Genomic DNA, 18,158 nt, shown 5'->3' with positions numbered 1-18,158 from the left:
CCTCTGTTTGTGTTTCCTGGGTATAGAAGGAATTAAAGGATTCAACTCAACTCAGCCTAAGAAAGTCACGAATTTAAAAAGAAACAAATCTGAAACTGATTTAATTAAGGTTTTCTAAATACTTTCTTCTGCGAGTGGTTTTAGAGATTCTCTCCATTGACTTTAGCACCATGTAGGGATGCTCATCCTAAGAGCCATAAACAAAAGAAGACAGATGTATGGAACATGTGCATGTGAAGGTGGTAGTCTCCATAGCAACAATAACCATGCCAAAGCTTTCAGAACACTGGCCCTGTTCACAGGCATGCTGCTTAGTCATTTATGGACCTTGAGATGGAGACACTGATCAGAATTTATTGAAATGGGTGAAAACAGGCCAGATGTTGACAAAACCCATCCCTTTTGTCCAGCTTGCCAGCTGCCTCAATTGTGCTGGAAGAGGTGACTGCATTTCTGTATGGGGTTTAAAAGTTGAAAATAGATCATTTCTCAAGTTTTCTTGACAGCAGCTTTGCTATGGAGTCAATCTCAGTTCTGAAAGTAAAAGACCCCCCCCGGCCAGGCTTTCTGCCATCCCAAGCAGCAAAAAAAAAAAAAAAAAAACACCACGGCAGCACGATCGCGCCGCTCCACTCTTTGGCGGCAATTCATCGGTGGGTCTTTTGCTCCGAGAGGGACTGAGGGGCCCCCCGCAGAATTGCCACTGAAGACCCGGACGTGCCACCGCTATAGCAGCCATAGTGCTGCCCCTTGGTATTGGCCGCCCCAAGCACCTGCTTCTTTAGCTGGTGCCTGGAGCCGACCCTGCACCGCCCTCCGGAAAGTCTTCTAGTATAAATAAGGTTGTTATAAAGAGGGGATGGGGTTGATAAATCATTCTCATTATCCACTATGGACAGGACAAGAACTAATGGGCTTAAATTGCAGCAAAGGAAATATAGGTTGGACGTTAGGAAAAACTTCCTAACACTAAGCATAGTTAAGCATTGAAACAAATTACCTAGGGAGGTTGTGGAATCTCCATCAATGGAGGATTTTAAAAACAAGTTAGACAAATATCTGTCAAACATGGTCTAGATAATACTTAGTCCTGCCTCAGTGCAGGGGACTGGACTAGATGGCCTATCAAGCTTCCTTCCAGTCTGACATTTCTAGGATTTGCGCTTTAAATACAAGGTGTTAAGGGATTCAAATAAATATGGTGGGTGAGTTTTTCCAAAGCAGTCTAAGGGCTTGTCTACACTGGCACTTTATAGCGCTGCAACTTTCTCGTTCAGGGGTTTGAAAAAACACCCTCCCAAGCACAGCAAGTTTCAGCTTTATAAAGCTCCAGTGTAAACAGTGCACCCGCACTGGGAGCTACGCTTCTCATAGAGGTGGGGTTTTTAGAGCAGTGGGAGAACTCTCTCCCAGTGCTCTGCTGCAACTACACATGCCATGTTAAAGCACTGCCGTGGCAGTGCTTTAATGTTGCCAGTGTAGACAAGCCCTAAGAGATTCAACAGATCTTTCATTAGAATTAATGGAAGATATGAGTCTAAGTCCTCTAGGAATGCTTTGGAAGTTCCAAATGGTAAATCAGCAAGGCATCTTCAGAAACTGGTGTGATGATATGATCTTACCAACATGATCCAACATGATTTAGTTGGGAATTGGTCCTGCTTTGAGCAGGGGGTTGGACTAGGTGACCTCCTGAGGTCCTTTCCAACCCTGATATTCTGTGATTCTATGATCCTAAATAACCAATATTTGCAATTAATGCATAGATGGGAACATATAATGGATAGAGAGCTGGTCGATATTTTTTTACCAAAATATTTTCATGTTGAAAATGCGATAGTGTTAAAACCAAAGTTTTCCATGGGAAAATGGCCATTTTGATTTAATATTTTGATTTTTCCACCCAAAAAGTCTAAAAGAAAATCTCATTGTGAATTGACAGTTTGAAGTGAAATGAGGGGGGGGGGGGGTTCATTTCAAATTGACATTCACACTTGAAATTTTTGTTTTGATATTTTTGTCTTCATTTAAAATGTCATTGGTTCAGTCCATTCTGAACTGAATTTTTTCACAGAATTTTGTTCTGTGAAAATATTTGATGTTTTGACATTTCATTCTGATTCTGAATCAATCAGAATCAAATGTCAGAAGGTCGGAATTTTCCAGAGGACAGAAATTCTGTTTTTCAAACAGCTCTAGTATATAGTTATACTGTAGGAAATAGCAGCCAAACAAATCCTTATGTCAGAAAGAATGTAACTAGATCAAGGCAAATATTCATAAGGAAAAAATATTCAATTAATTTTGCTTCTTTCAGTTCAAGCTGATTGATGCAAACATGAAAAATTACCGGCTGGAAATATTTGTAATGTTCACCAATCTCTTGGTATGAGCCAAAGCCTTTCCAAAAGTGGATAGAAAGCTTTAAAAGAAGTTCTAGTAGCAACAGGTTCATTTGGCACATAGACCTGATGTTCTTAGCTAGAGCTCTGACCCCGAATTTGAGGTAAATCACACACGATAGGGGACCGTCCCTGCTAAGAGACATTTGTTCAAACACAAATTTTATAGTGAGGAGCGGGTCTGGGATAGTAGTGTGGCTACAGATCAGGACTGAGCTGTATTTGTAGGGTTCTACAGGGAAGTTTAATAGCCTATTCCAGGGGTGGCCAAACTTACTGACCCTCTGAGCCACATACAACAATCTTCAGAAATTTGAGAGCTAGGATGTGGCTTCACTCCCAGAGGAGGAGGCACCTGCTTGGGCTGAGAGGTTCAGCCCTGCTCCTGCTGAAGCTCTGAGACCCAGCAAGCAAGCCCTGTGGGGCTGAAGCCCTGAGACCCCCCTCCCCACTGGGTAGAAGCTAGAGGCAACGCATGGGGGGGGAATATGTGGGATCATGTTCCCCTGATTTTTGCCATGGATTGCTGGTCCCACTCAGTCACATGGTGCCACTGGGCCCTCTCCCTGCACGGCAGCTGCTGGAGCCGGCAGGATGGAATCTGTGGCCCTGGGGAGAGGCAGTGACAAACAGCTGGGAGCTGCAGGGAGAGCCTCCGCTTTTGCTGCTGCCTCTCCCCACAGAGCTAAAGCAGCTCCCCTCCCTGCAGTGCCCAGCTAACACCTGGGAGCTGCAGGGAGGGGCCACTTAGGGTAAGAGGGGGTGTGTGCCTGGGGGGGCATGACTCACGCTGTTGGGGGGGCAAACCTTTAAATTGTGCCCCCCCCCAGCAGGGACCAGTCATCTCTGGCAGCAGCCCTTAGCCCCACCACCCCACCGCAGGGCAGAAACCCTGAGCTCCCTGCCTCCCTGTCTGGTAGGTAGAGAATGTGGGTGGCCTGGGGGGGCTCCGCGTGCTGCACTTTACCTGTAAAAGAGCCGCATGTGGCTTACGAGCCACAGTTTGGCCATCCCTGGCCTATTCGTTCATAAACAGAGATGTTAATAGTAGCTGCAAGGGACTTTTTGTAGGATTGCCAAGTCTTGTGCAATTGTATAACAAGTCGCACAATAGTTGGTGTTTAGTGACCATTCCAGCTCCTGGAGATCAGTGATTATGCAGGGAAGGTCTCATGATTTTCAAAGCAGTTTCATGATTTTGGGGGCCTGATTCGTGATTTGTGAATACTTGGGGTTGGCAATACAGCTGATGTGATCACTGAGAAAGGTGGGGTGAGGGGGAACCACTCACTTAAACATTTGAGACCTGAACCTGCTGTTGATCCTTACTCAAAAGTTAGGAGTTACAAGGGAATGTGTGAATTCTGCAGGTGGAATGAGGATGGGGCAGGGCCCTTAAGATGCATGAACAACATAATTTAGTTTTTGAATTCTGATATGTGGGTAGTTAGTGATCTTCAAATAGTTAGAGTGATAGAGTTTAATGCCAGAAGCGACCATCTAGTCTGACCATCTACATATCACTGGCCACCAGTACCACCCCACACCTGCACATTGAACCCATGGCAGGGAATTGATTAAGTGAGATATACCTAAATGATCCTAGATGACCTTTGCCACATGCTGCAAAGGAAGATGAAACCCATACCCAAGGTCACTGCCAATCTGACCTGGGGAACAATCCTTTCCAGCCCCACCTATGGCGATCAGTTAGACCTGAGCATGTGAGCAAGACCCACCAACCAAGCACCTGAAAGAGCAAATTCCCAATACTACCGCAGACCACTGTTCAACTCCATCCAGTGTTCCATCTGCAGCTGTGGCCATCTCTGATGCTTAAGAGGAGTGGTTTTGAACCTGAGGTGCACGCACTCCCTGTGGGTGCAAGATGCCCTTTCTGAGGATGTGAGACATGCCAGATTTTTTTAGAAGGTAAATCATCGAAAACACAAATTAAGCACAGGCACGTAAGTACAACTACTTTGTTTCATCAAACCTATGTATTTATTAACATTATACATTTTTAATGATTACTGTAATATACAAACAGAAAATATATCTAGGTTTAAGGGAAGCAAAAATATATTTTTTAGCTTTAAGGGGTACGAGAACATATTTTGAGAACCAAAGGGGTGCAGGCTGCAGTAAAGGTTAAGGACCACTGCTTTAGAGGAAGGAGAATACATTGGGGAGTAGGAGAGGAATCTCTTCCTGACCCTGGCAGGTGATCAGATGAAGCCCTGAAGCATGAGGTTTTAGGAACATCAGACATGAACCAGAAGGGACAGTGATAGTGTACAGAACTCGTCCACCTGAAGAAACACCATACTGAAATGTATCAGAGCTGCACACTTTCCATTCTACTGCTGTGCCTCCATTCAATCTAAATCAATTGGCCTGTGTGAGAATGTCTGCACTGTTCCTTTAAATCTGTAGCAGGAAGCCCAGATGGATGGGACTTGGGAAGATTGTTTGCATGCGTTCTACAAAGAAATAGAGGAGCTTTACAGATAACACCATCTTTTCTATTGTAATAAAGTCACTTGTTCAGTGTTAAAAGAAAACAGCTCCCACTTTTCTCTCTCTCTTTCCTTATTATTGTGCCATGGCAGCCTATTCTTAAACAAGCAGCAAAGAGTCCTGTGGCACCTTATAGACTAACAGATATATTGGAGCTTGAGCTCTCCTCGGTGAATACCCACTTCACCGGATGCATGCATTCTTAAACGAGTATCAGTTTGGACATGTAGGAAGAACTGGTCTGAAGTGAATTAAACACGTTACTTGCAAATTCTACAGTTGTGAAAGTGATGCTGGACATTAACTCATTAATAAAAATATAATAAAGAGGCAGAAGCAGTGGGTGTTGATGTCCACATCTTGTTAATTAAATTTCTGAAAGCCATGGCCGGCCTTTTAAGGAATGGACCTCTTTTCTGGCTCAGCCTGTTATCAGCACCTCTAGGGTCAAATACAGAGAGTTTTTAGTGCCTAACTGAATATTAATAGAGGGAAGTCAAAGCTATTTTTGACAGCTGGAACTACAATAATATATTATCTGTCATTAAAGAATTTTAAGGTGCAGGAGCAATTTGCAAGAATAGTAAGCTCTGTTTAGCACAAGTTCAAATAACTAGGGTGACCATACATCCCGTTTTGGCCAGGACAGTCCCTTTTTAATCCCTGTCTCAGCTGTCATGACTTTTTTTTAATAGGGTTTAATCAACACAATACCACTAGAATGTACTCTTGTGAATATGCAGTCACTAGGAGTAAATGTAACTCATCATTATAAACTCTCTTATCAATTGACCTGTTCTTTGGGTGAAAACCCAATGAACAAGAGGAGGTTATTGCAAACCATGCACTATTAGCTTGATCCCGTAAGGTACTGTATCCCTTACGGAAGGTACTAAGTCCCATTGGAATCAGTGAGCACGGAGGGTGTTTAGAACCAAGCAGGAAGCACCCAGGGGCAGAGTTTTTGAAACTGAAATCTTTTGTGAAAACATGCCAGTTTTGACAAACTTTCCATTGGGCAGGGTTTTCAAGGTCAGGCAGAATAGGGATATGGGTCTCCCATGTGTAGGTTTGGAAGGATTCAATTTTTATTGGTAAATATCAATAACTGTTGATTTCGTTGTACACAGAGACTGACAAAAAAAATGCCATTGATAATCATTGAAATTTTCAAACAGGCAAATCAAGAGAAATGCTGCTTGGGAACTTCTTAGAGTTCGATTTAAGAATATTTACTTTTGTAAATGTTGACATGTGATGTTGACAATTTGTGATTTGACCGTGATAAGCTTTATTTTTTTTAAATCAGTCTCTACTGTCATTAAATAATTATTGTCTAACTTACCCTGTTGTCTGATCCCCTCATAATTTCCCCAGACTGTGAACATTTAAATTGATAACAATAAAAAAATGCTTAAAAGATACATTGATAGTGGGTGGGTTTGTAGTCAGCACAGCTCAGCCCCTACCTAGGCTACCGTGGCTACACTGCTATTTATACTTGAACTATCTCTATGACAGCTAGCACATGTATGTGAATGCGAATAGGGGAATCACACCCCTAGCTTGTAGTGTAGACATAGACAAAGTCTGTGCCTATAGGAAATCAGAGCTAATTGGAACTTATTTTCACTCCTTCCCCCTCCCTCCCTCCATCTTCCTTTTCATTTAAATTCAAAGTAGTATCCAGACGAGAAGTATAAGGCCTTTGTTTTTACTAGAAATACCCAATACTCCATTTTCCAAAGTCTTGAATAGGTTCGGAATTAACTACTTTCTACTGATTTTAAATCTTCTGGCCAAGCTGGCTCAGATCTAAATACGAATGCTAAGGTATCTATTGATGGGATCTTCTAAGTGAATCAATAACCCCTGAGCCTCTTTTTAAAAGTGCAATATTAATTACTAGCACAGAGCTAAGAGTAAGTATATATGTCAAAAGCAGACTTCTGTTGGCTGAGACTTCCTTTCCAAAACAGAAATCCCTCTTAAATTTCCTGAAGCTAAAATTATAATCTTGCTCTCTCTGTATTCAAGTCCCTTCTAAATACTCGCTTCTGCTAAGCCAACAAGAATTGATTAAAACAATCTGTGAAGTTTAGTAATTGCATTGCACTTCCTATATCACCCATTCTTCTCTATTCATTGTGAAGTTCTCTGTTCTGTTAACACTTACTACAACAGTTGAGTTTGCAAGGGGACTACTCTTGTTACTAAGTAGAGCTGTGTGAATAACAAATGCTTTTGTTTGCTGGCAGTTACAAGGAAACCAGGAATAAAAGTTGGGGTTCAAACAAAAAAAATTAACTTTTCAATGAATCAAACAGTAAAAAAAAAGTTTTGGGTGGATCTAAACATTTCATTTTAATTTTGAGCATTTTAAACATTCTTTTGTTTTTAAATAAAATGAAAGGAAATTTAAAAACAAAGTCACTATGGTTCATTCTGAAAATGTCAAAATGAAAAGTTTCAGTTTTGTTTTAAATTGCTTTTAAGGGTTTAAACAGAGAGACAATTCAGCAAAATCAACACTAATTCACAGAATGTTTTGGTGTCACTATATCTGCATTTTTGGTCAAAGAAAAGTTTCAGTCAAAAAATGTCACCCAGTTCTTTTAATAAGCACTATGCTTATTAGTTCTTATTTGCAGAATAAGGCCTTTTAAACTGAGAACACATCAGGGCAGGGAGTACCATTATTTTGTGTGCTGCACAAATGATACTAATACTGTAATCCAGGCTCTGCACTGGAATTGGCCATCATGAAATGCATTAGGGAGCAGAAACTAAACCACATGACTTAGGCAACCAGTCCCATACCTTTAGTACAGGATCAGGTTGTCAGTATATGCTGGCAACATTTTCACAAGGGGCTCTCTCAGAACTGTTCCACATTGGTCAGTGGTGAATGCAACACTCCCTGTGCAAAATCCCCTCCCATTCCTACCCATAAGCAAAATCTATCACTCTTTCTCCACGCCCACAAAAAAAATCTCCACGGATCCATACCTTTTTACTTTCTCAAAGAATCCATCAATTCTATAGGCCGCCCTTTCCCAAATCCCTCAGTCCCTCTGCCACCCCTCCACCTAGTGGGGTGAGGGCACATTTCTCCTCAGTGTGATGGAAGAACAACAGCTGTTGAGAGTCCCTCCTCAGTACCAGCCATTTAGACCTCACCCCTGGGCCTGAGCAGGCACTGGCAGAGGAGAGAGGTGAGCTGCAGTGGCTTCAGACTTTCTACTCTTTGCATCTGAATCTTAGCCTTGTATTTTTGCTCCTTCCTCCTCATGTGCTGGAGGAGGGCAGTTGAATGTGCTGCAGGGAGTATCCAGTACAATTCCCACAGGTGGGAAACACCAGAACGGAGATCTTGCAGCAGCTGATGATATTGAGTGAACTCAGAGGGTGCTGAGCAAGCTGGGCCAGGCTTAGCATTTTGAGGCAGGGTGTGAAACAATGTTTTGTTTGCTTGACAACCCAGGTATCATGAATTTGTGCCCACCACCCTCACACCACTGTTCCCGTCGTCTGCCTAGGGATTCCAGAGAGGTGTGGTAAGAGAGTTCTTTCAGCCACACTCAAACCTAACAGGTTTATGAGACATTGTACACAAAAATAATGGGTTCCTGAGGTTGGGGTTTCTTAGATCCCCCAGGCTTCTGCTGCAGATGTGGAGCCCAGCTGCAAATTGCTTTCAGTCTTTGCAATCGATTTTTATCTGTTTGCATTTTCTAGCCGATCTTCACAAGGGGCTAGAGATGGGAAATCTGAGATTGTCTTTTACAGGGATTAAAAGGTGCCTCAGTGAATAAGACTTTCCAGCTAGCCCCTGCAACCCCCTTGCACTTCATCTGCAGGTATATTCAAAGGAATGCTGTAGCTGAGCCAGAAATTATGGGACTTGCCGCAAGACTTGCGGAGTGGAATTGTTTGGCCTGCATTCTGCAGGAGGTCAGACGAAATGGCCATAATCATTCCCTTTGGGCTTAAAATCTATGAATATACAGAAACTATGAACACCTATGAATCTACAGCAAGAAGTCTCTAAGCAATCTATAACCCCACATTCCATTTGAATAACTATCCCCTGAATAATTGAATATGGCAAATGTATTTTTTTAAAAAACAAGCAAGTTTGCAGATAGTCGAGGGGGAAAGGCTAAATTAGCAGAATAAATTGTCTGCTATTATTTATACTTAAGGAGCACCATGGGACCCCAGTCTGAGTGGGACCTGTGTGTGCTAGGTTCTGTACAAACATGTAGGGAGAGACCTCAAAATGTACAGCATAAACAAGACAGGCAACAGGTGGAAGAGAAAATAAAGGCATCGAGAGAGAAAGTGATTCACTCAAAGTCACAAAGCAGAACATTGGCAGAGCCAGGAATAGAAACTGTCCCAGTCCAGTGACTTGCCATTGATACACTGCTTCTCACATAGTTTACCTTGATCTACTCTGTGGTGGAATACAACAGGTTGGGCTAGGAAGGGACAATATCCAGCAGAATCTGCAGTGATTAATACAGATAGAGAGACTGTAGCTGCCAGGGCTGGGATTTAGACAGGATTAAGGTTATCGATGAATGATATCTCTAATAACCACAAGTGATCAGGGCCTTAAGTTTAAATCTTACCTGTAAGGAAGCAGCCCAGTAGCCAGTATCACTTTGTGGTGGCATTGTTTCAATATTGATTCGGGAAGAAGAGTGACACCTACTGAATCACCAACACCTTTTTTCCCCCTCTTACACATCCAACACCACAGAGCTAATTTAGTCTGATCCTGGTTAGCTTGTGAGGTCTGCTGTTCTCACAGCATTAGGTAGCTGGGCTGCAAAGGGAGGGGAAGGGAAATCTAACCCCTCTCCACCCAAACACAAAGACACCCTTATCTAGATGGGGCAGATTGCCTGTCTTTAAAATAAAGTAACTGGAGTCAGTGGTCTCAATCCCATGCAGCTAACTGCACGGTCCATTCACTCTTTGACTCTAGTACAGGGGAGGACAAACCACAGCCTATAGGCTGGATCTGGGCCATCAGGGCTTTCAATCTGGCTCACAGGATTGCCAGCCCCATGGCGCAGCTCCCTGCCTGTCCTGACCCCGCGCCACTCCCGGCACCATGTCCCTGCGGCCCCTAGCGGAGGGGGGCCAGAGGGCTCTGTGAGCTGCCCTCGCCTGCAGGCACTGAGCCCCGTAGCTCCCGTTGGCCAGGAAAGGGGAACCGCAGCCAATGGGCACTTTGGGGTGGTACCTGCAAGCAAGGGCAGTGAATGGCAGAGCCACCTGCCCCACCCCCACACAGGAGCCACTACTTGACATGCTGGCTACTTCCGGGAGTGGTGTGGGGCTGGGCAGGCAGAGTGCCTGTCTTAGCCCTGCTGCACGACACTGCCACCCTGGAGCTGCTTGAGGTAAGCGGTGCCAGGCCGGAGCCGGCACCCCGATCCCCTCCTGCACCCCACATCCCAACCCCCTGCCCTGAGCCCCCTGCTGTACCCTGCAACTCTCCTGAACCCCTTGATACCCTTCTCCACTTCACAGGCAGCCAGGTCCTTCTCTCTCAATGAAGCTAGAAAGAGTGTCTGTCTCAGCCTCTGGCTCCCAGCCCTTTTATAGGGCCAGCTGTAGCCTGATTGGGGCATGGCCCCAGCTGTGGCTGCTTCCCCAATCAGCCTAGCATTTCTCCACCACAGCCCTCTCCAAGGCTGCTTTTAACGCCTCTTAGCCCGAGTGGGGTAACCCCCCCTACAGAAGCCAATCAGTAAAGAAAGCTTAGGGGTGCATGAAAATACTAAGGAGCAAGAAACATTGTCTGACAGTTATGCTGCTACATCACAAGTGGAAGAGAGCAGCGACAACTCAGAAGACATTCTGCTAATGACATTATCCCTTTTTAACATCAATGATCCTTCAAGAAGGCCCAATTCTATAGATGACGAAACAAGAATAAACATAATGAAACATGAACCATTGCAAGTTAAAGGTAAATGTTTCCAAATAATGATGGAAGAAGGTTTACATAAGAAAATTATATAAGAAAATTGAAAAATAAAGAAATTATACAAAGACACTGTCTCATCTATTCTGGTAAAGTGGACGCAGTGTTCTGTTTTTGTTACAAATTATTTCATGATGGCAAGCACAGTCTCATTGATGGTGGTTCTCAGGAATGGCAATATATCCACAAAATACTCAAAACTCATGAGAAACACCATGTTCATCCTGGAAATATGGTGAAATTGAACAACGACTGAAACTGAATCTGCAGTTGACCAACCTTCACAATCATTGATTGAAATTGAGAGTTAACACTTATGTATTTGAAAGAATTACAGCCACTGTTCTTCACTTAGCTGAATGGCACCTAGCATTTTGTGGATGTCTGGAAAAACTTCACACATGTAGAAATGGAAACTTTAGGCCAAATCAAATTAATGACTAAATCTGAACCTGTGATGAAGGAACACAAATGGTTCTTTGCTAAAGAAGACAGACATAATTACTTAAGCTCTACAATACTAAATTATATCATTTTGAAGTTATATCAAAATGTAACAGGTTCTACTATTAATGGCATAAACAAGAAGAAGTATTACTCCATTACTTTGGATTTCATATCTGATATCAGTCAGGAGGAATAAATGTCTGCCATTCTGAGGTATGTTAAGATCCAAGAAACAGAAGTCAACACTGAAGAGCACTTCCTATCATTTCTGAATGTGCTGGAAACTACCAGAAATACTGTCATATGAGATACTTCAGGAGTTAACCAGACATGGTCTGATTTGATAAGTATAGAGGACAGGAATATGATAACGGCGCTAATTTGAGAGGATGGCACCAAGGTGTGCAACTTCTATAAAGCAAGAGATCAAAAAGGCGGTTTTTGTTCCTTGAGGATGCTATTCCTTAAATCTAGTATTGAGTGACACAGCAAATTCCTCAAACTGGTCGAAAAGTTTTTTCAGTCTTCTTCAACGAAAGTACACTATATTTGCAGTTTCTACAAGTAGGTGGACAGTTCAGAAATCCTGTGTGAAAATAATATAAAAGCCTCTGTCTGACACAAGATGGGAGAGCAAAATTGAAAGTGTCTACAGTTTCAGACAGAGTGTACAATCAGCACTGCTGAAATTGAGAGAAACAACAAAAGATAATAGAGTATCTGGAGAAGCTGGATCACTGGTGGATGAACTCTCCTCATTTGGGTTCATCATTTCACTTGAGTTTTGGCACAACTTACTGTTTCAAATTAATATTGGAGGCGAAAAAGTGCAGAGGTCAATGCTTGGTCATGATGATGTCAGCAAATTAGTTGCAGCTACTTGAGAGAAATACAGAATTACTGTGAAAATGCATTTGAAAATGCAGTTAATTGCTAAACAGATAGCAGAAGAAATATCAGTGCTTGTGGAAGTAGCTGAAATACGAGTCTGCAGAAATAAATTGTTCAGCTACGAAACAGAGGATCAAGCCATTGGTGATGCAGAAAAGAGATTTACATTTAACTTCTTAAATATTACTATAGACACTGCTTTCATGAAGCTGGGAGAACATTTTGAATTATTACGAGAGCACAAAAATGGGTTTAGGTTCCTGTGTGATGTGAAAAACATTGCAAACTTTTTTTTCCAGCAAGTGAATTGGAAAAATTGTGCAGTAACCTGGAAACCGCTCTGATGAGTTTTGATGGCAGTATTCTGGATATAGATGAGTAAGACCGGGCACATGAACTCCAGAATCTTTTTTGTGTTTTGCCACAGACAATAGATACACTTAAGACACTTCAGTTCATTTTCAGGAGCAGTTTTTCCATGATGTACTCAAACACGTATACTGCTCTACGAGTGCTTCTCACAGATCCAATCTCTGTGACAGCTGCAGAAGGAAGTTTCTCAAAGCTTAAATTAATAAAAACTTATTTGAAGTCTACCATGTTTCAAGAATGTTTGGTAGTACTGACTGCATTGTCCATAGAAAGTGACATTTACAAGACACTGGCCTTGAAGGATGGGATAGAAAAACTAGTCAATAGAGCACTGCATTACTCAAAATATACAAGGTAAGAAAAACATTCATACTTTTTCCCAGCAGCTATCCACTGACAAGTAAAATGCAACAAGAAATTAATGAATTAAGCTGTGCTGGTATTCTCAACCAATAACTAGTTATGTATTTGTATATGTTATTTGTATATGTTGATGACATTGATAATGGAATATTATTAACAGAAAGGAGCCCACCAAGGTTCTCGCATAGGGGGCCCCCAAATGTATTGCTGTGGCATTAACTGGACCCTTTGCTTGCAGAATCCCACAAGGATTAATTTGCTCTTTGATCCCTTTCAACATCTCCATGCAAACGCTAGGTACACTGGCATGATGATAGGAACTCAAGTACCAGCAATAGGCAGATCATACATAGCTCTCCCTATCCTTCACCCCATACAACTATAGTACTACCACCAAGCTAGCCCACTGCTTGGACGAGGTCAATTTATGGAAGAACAGCAGCTGGTGGAAGCTGAATCCAAGTGAGACAGGTGATGCAGATGAGCAAAGGGAAGCACTTTGTAGAGTGTGCAGACATAGTACAATCTTCTCTGGCTGAAGGCACACACCCACAATTGGTCACTTCAGTCTGTAGCTTAGAAGTACTCTTGGATTCCTCACTGACTCTAAGCTCTCACATAGCAGCAACTTTGAGTAACACTTTCTGCTACCATCAGTTGGCTAGGGGACTCCGTGCTGTCCTGTTGAACAACGACTTGGCATCAGTTCTACACACATTTATCCTCTCTCACCCAGCCTACAGCAGTGCAATATACCTGGGCATCAAGTTATCACCACCCCTTAGGAAACTCCAATTCGCACAGCGGAGACTCTCCTCAGGAACAGAGGATACCGCAAGCACATCAAACGTTTCCTCCATGCTTTACACTAGCTTCCCATAGAACAGTGGGGTAAGTTCAAGGTCTTGGCCTATATCTTCAAGATGCCCAAAGGTCAAGGTCCAGCATATCTAAAAGTCCACCTGAAGCTCCAGGATGCAGATGAATGACAACTCCTCAAGCACAATGGAACTGTCTAGCATAAGTGTGGAGCTTTCCCAGGGGCCAACCCACAACTATGGAATGAACTAAAGACCATCATAAACCACTCCACCTTCTGCTCCAACTGCCAGATACATTTTTCTAATATGAACTAGAGCAGTGTGTACACACAAAAAAACCCACTTTACAATGACTGCATCATTCTTCCTCCGGGAAGAGAATGAGAGAAAGAATGAACCACACACATGGCAGATGTTATTCACAGCACTTAATGCTCTACTGGAAGGTGTTTAGATATTATAGTGATGAGGGAAGTATATGAACCTATACAGAATAGCACAGAAACTGCTAAGAATGGGAAGAGGGGGAAGATTGTGAATAGGACTAGATTTATTTTATCAACTACGCAGCAGACAAAGCTCTTTCAATGAAGATAAATGAAGAGCTCCATCATCTCACTTTGTAGACTTATTTAACCAACAAACTGTCTGTTATATGATTTGTGATGGCTTTACCCATTAGAAACTAACTGAGATATATCATGGCTGTCAAATCCTAGTATTCCAGTGGGTTTCACATACAGTACAATAGAACCACTTTCATTATCTTTGTGTTACAGATAATGGATAATAAACCATCTAACAGTACCCAAAGGAGAGACTCGAAACACTCCTAATACAAGGGCTATATTTTAAACCTCCTTTTTTTCTGAAATGCCTTTGAATCAATATGAAGATGGCTTTATTTTTTAAAAACCTTAATCATTTTTTTCAAAGTCTTTGGACTGAAGGGATCCTTAAACTATCACTCTAGGACTAACTATGTAGTTATTCTTCCTTCCATGGTACAGAGTGAGGCTTTGTGGAAGTGTGAACCCCCAAAGCAGTGGATATTTCTAATTTTCAACAGCCTCAGCTGGTTCACTGTTACCACCATCTGATTTTCGACTCCCTACCTTCCCTCACCGTGTAATGTGCGTTAATCTTCCTGATCCTTGCCCCTCTCCTTTCCCTTCACCTCTCTAGGCCTGACCCCTGCCCACTACCCATTTCCATCTCTCCATCCCTCCCTCTCTCATGTGCACTCTCGACACCTCCCTCTTAACTTCTAAACATCTTGTAATGGAACCATCAGATTGTGCTCACAATGGACCAGATACATCTTTGTGCGGGTGTCAGTGTAGGGTTAGAGGCAGGACAGCTTGCACCTCCTCTACTCAGGGATAGCTGGGGGCTAGTTCGGCCCTCCAAGCTCAGCCATGTGGGCCACTGCACCATTGCAGAATTACCAGGACATAAGAATTCCCTGGCTCAAACTCCTCCCAAGCCAAATCTGCTCCTTCTCTCCTCTGCCCTGCTCTCATCCCACCTTGCCTCCACCCGGCCCTGGAACTCCTCCTACACCATGGGGTCTGCTGCAGAAGCAGAGCTGGTTTTGCATTCAGGCATAGTGGCCTCTTGGGCTGGGGATCACTCCTACCTGAGAGCCCTTCGTATCAACCTATCTGATGCCAAGGACCAGAGGCAAATCTGAATCAGGTCCATCAAGTCTGTAATACGATTACCCTTCCCTTCCCTCCCCCATCCCATTAATTACTATTATCTATTGTTTGCATTGTGGAAGTGCCTAGGAGCCCCTGTCATGTGCTGTACAAACACATAGCAAAGAGATGGCCCCTGCCCCAGAGAGCTTACAGTCTAAGTAGCAATTAAAATTCCTTCCTATTGTTTGTTACATTCACTTATGGTGCATTGTCTAAAATTAGCTTACCAGCTCTTCAGGGCAGATAGCTTCTTATGTGTTTGAGTGGTGCATAGCACAATGTTGGATACTGGGTTCGTATAATAATAATAATAAAAACAATTAATACTCACATTGGCCTGTTCATTACTGTACACCTACAATGTAGTCTTATTTAGTAAATACTTAACTATCTACCGCGTTATAATTAATCACAGTCGTTTTCTTTCTCAAAGTCCTTCTGTTAAGGCTACCTAGAAGTTTTATGTGCTGACCATAAAAAAAAATCTGCTTTTCAGAAAAGAAAGCTATGATAGAAAGCGCTGTCTCTTTGCACAGTAATCCAGCCCCACAGCATATGTTTGCTTATAGTTGGTAATGATTTGCTTTACCATGGTAAGAGGACAAAAGGAAGGTCAGTTATTTAGGAGGCTGAGGAGGCAGAGAGATGTTTTAAACAAGTTCAGAGGTGCAGTTTGAATTCTTATCCAAGTTCATCTCAAAAGCCGCATAATCCAGCAACTCAGGTACCGGTTTGGGTGTCTGGAGCCCTTACTTCTATTCCCAGCTTGGCTACTGACCTGCCATGTCACTTTGGGGAAGTCCTTTCACCTTTCTGTGCCTCAGTTTCACCATCTCTATAGGAGAGATAATATTGCTTACCTGCCTCTGTAAAACACTTTGAGATCTGTACATTAACGACACAATCCCAGACTCAGAGTGTATAAAGGTGGGTTATAGTAACCAGACCCAAACTCCAAGTTGCACTCAGACATAGCCTAGGATTTGGTCACCTAAATATTGATTTAGGCACTTTGGTCCATATCCTCAAAGGTAGTTAGGCTCCTAAATACCTTTTAGCTTCTGTCTGCGACTAATCCAAATCCCAATAAGACTGGAAAATCGCTCATTGATCACATTGGACCCTTAAATAGGGATTTGTGTTGTATTAGCATGGGCAGATCTGGATCGGGTCAGTTATTCTATTTTCAAGCTTTGGTGTTTAACCAACAATGCGGATATAGTTGTTTCACTCAACGTACTCGTGTTTCAAACTGCAGGCTAATTCATTTTATTTATTAAGTATCCTCTTCTCTTCCTTGCTGAACCACCCAGGGCACTGAAGCAAAACAACAGTAACATCAACATTACAATGAAAATATGCAGCTTCTTAACGCATGTAAAGAGAATCAATGAACAATGCTGGGAGCTCAGCGTATTCAGATTCTTTTCTTGATTATAGCTGATGAGATGAAAAAGCAAGACTCCAGGTGTTCGACAAACAGGTTTTTTTTAAAAAACATCCCACTGTAAACTAACTGCCTATGAGGCTCTACAATAAAGAGATGATTTAAATAAGTGCCTTCTGCAAGTGTAACTTACTATTCATTACAAAAGCCCAGTGGAGAGAATTGGAAATTAATCTAAAATTAGATGATCATTAGAATTGTGTGTAAAATGATGTGCTCTACTGTAGATATCAAGCCATTCGACATGAAGGGTTAGGCTGAAACTCAGCAAAGCTTTGAGCAAGGGCTGGTGCAGAAGCTGCTAGGAGGAATAGTATCTCTGAGATTCCCAGTTTCTTCCCTTCACACGCTATGCTCCAGTGAGAGGTCATCTGCTCTTGGCCTATGCCAGTAATAAATTACTACTTTTACCCCACACTGAATCAACTGTGCAGGCCGCAGTGTGGTAGGAGGTGGAGTCAAGGTTAAACTCAGTGTAGCTAACTCTCGTGATTTTATCATCAGTCTTGACGTAATGGGTGCATCACTGAGAGCCCCTGCTCCTTTAGCCGAGGGATTGTGTAAGAATCTTATTTTTTTTAAAGTATAATTCTGGCCATCATGGTGGTGGAGAAAATGACAATGTGGCCCTAGTGCCCCCTAAACACTAAGAGCCCAACGTTTATTATATTTTTAAATAGTTTCTTGATTTTAAGTAGGACTGTCAATTAATCGCAGTTAACTCACATGATTAACTCAAAAAAATCAATTGCTCTTAATCACAGTTTTAAATCACACTGTTAAACAATATGTGACAGGGTCAGGCTAGATGGCTACAGGAGAGTGATCCTGTTGGTGTCCAGGCTACAGGAGAGTGATAGAAGGCAGATATATTAGCTCCAGGTTAAGTAGTCCCCTTTCCCTGGGTAAGGTAACAGGGAAGGTTACAGAACAATCAGGAACTTTCTGGAAACAATTAAAGCAGACAGGCTGATTAGAACACCTGCAGCCAATCAAGAAGCTGCTAGAATCAATTAAGGCAGGCTAATCAGGGCACCTGGGTTTAAAAAGGAGCTCACTTCAGTTTGTGGTGCGTGTGTGAGGAGCTGGGAGCAAGAAGTGCAAGGAGCTGAGAGTGAGAGGGTGTGATGCTGGAGGACTGAGAAGTACAAGTGTTAACAGACATCAGGAGAAAGGTCCTGTGGTGAG

At 42.6% G+C, this 18,158-nt stretch overlaps 1 long non-coding RNA gene across 1 annotated transcript; it reads left to right on the top strand.

Moving 5' to 3' along the window:
- The first annotated feature begins 316 nt into the window (after window positions 1-316).
- On the top strand, window positions 317-17,048 carry LOC120396903. Its single transcript, XR_005593518.1, has 3 exons — window positions 317-441; window positions 4,094-4,369; window positions 16,837-17,048. It is a non-coding gene; the product is annotated as an uncharacterized LOC120396903 (long non-coding RNA).
- The last annotated feature ends 1,110 nt before the right edge of the window (window positions 17,049-18,158 follow it).

The sequence above is a fragment of the Mauremys reevesii genome, linkage group 2, assembly GCF_016161935.1.
Source record: "Mauremys reevesii isolate NIE-2019 linkage group 2, ASM1616193v1, whole genome shotgun sequence".
NCBI classification, from domain to species: domain Eukaryota; kingdom Metazoa; phylum Chordata; order Testudines; family Geoemydidae; genus Mauremys; species Mauremys reevesii.
The sequence above is the reverse complement of the archived record's forward strand: the minus strand, read 5'-3'. Positions and strand labels throughout refer to the sequence as shown.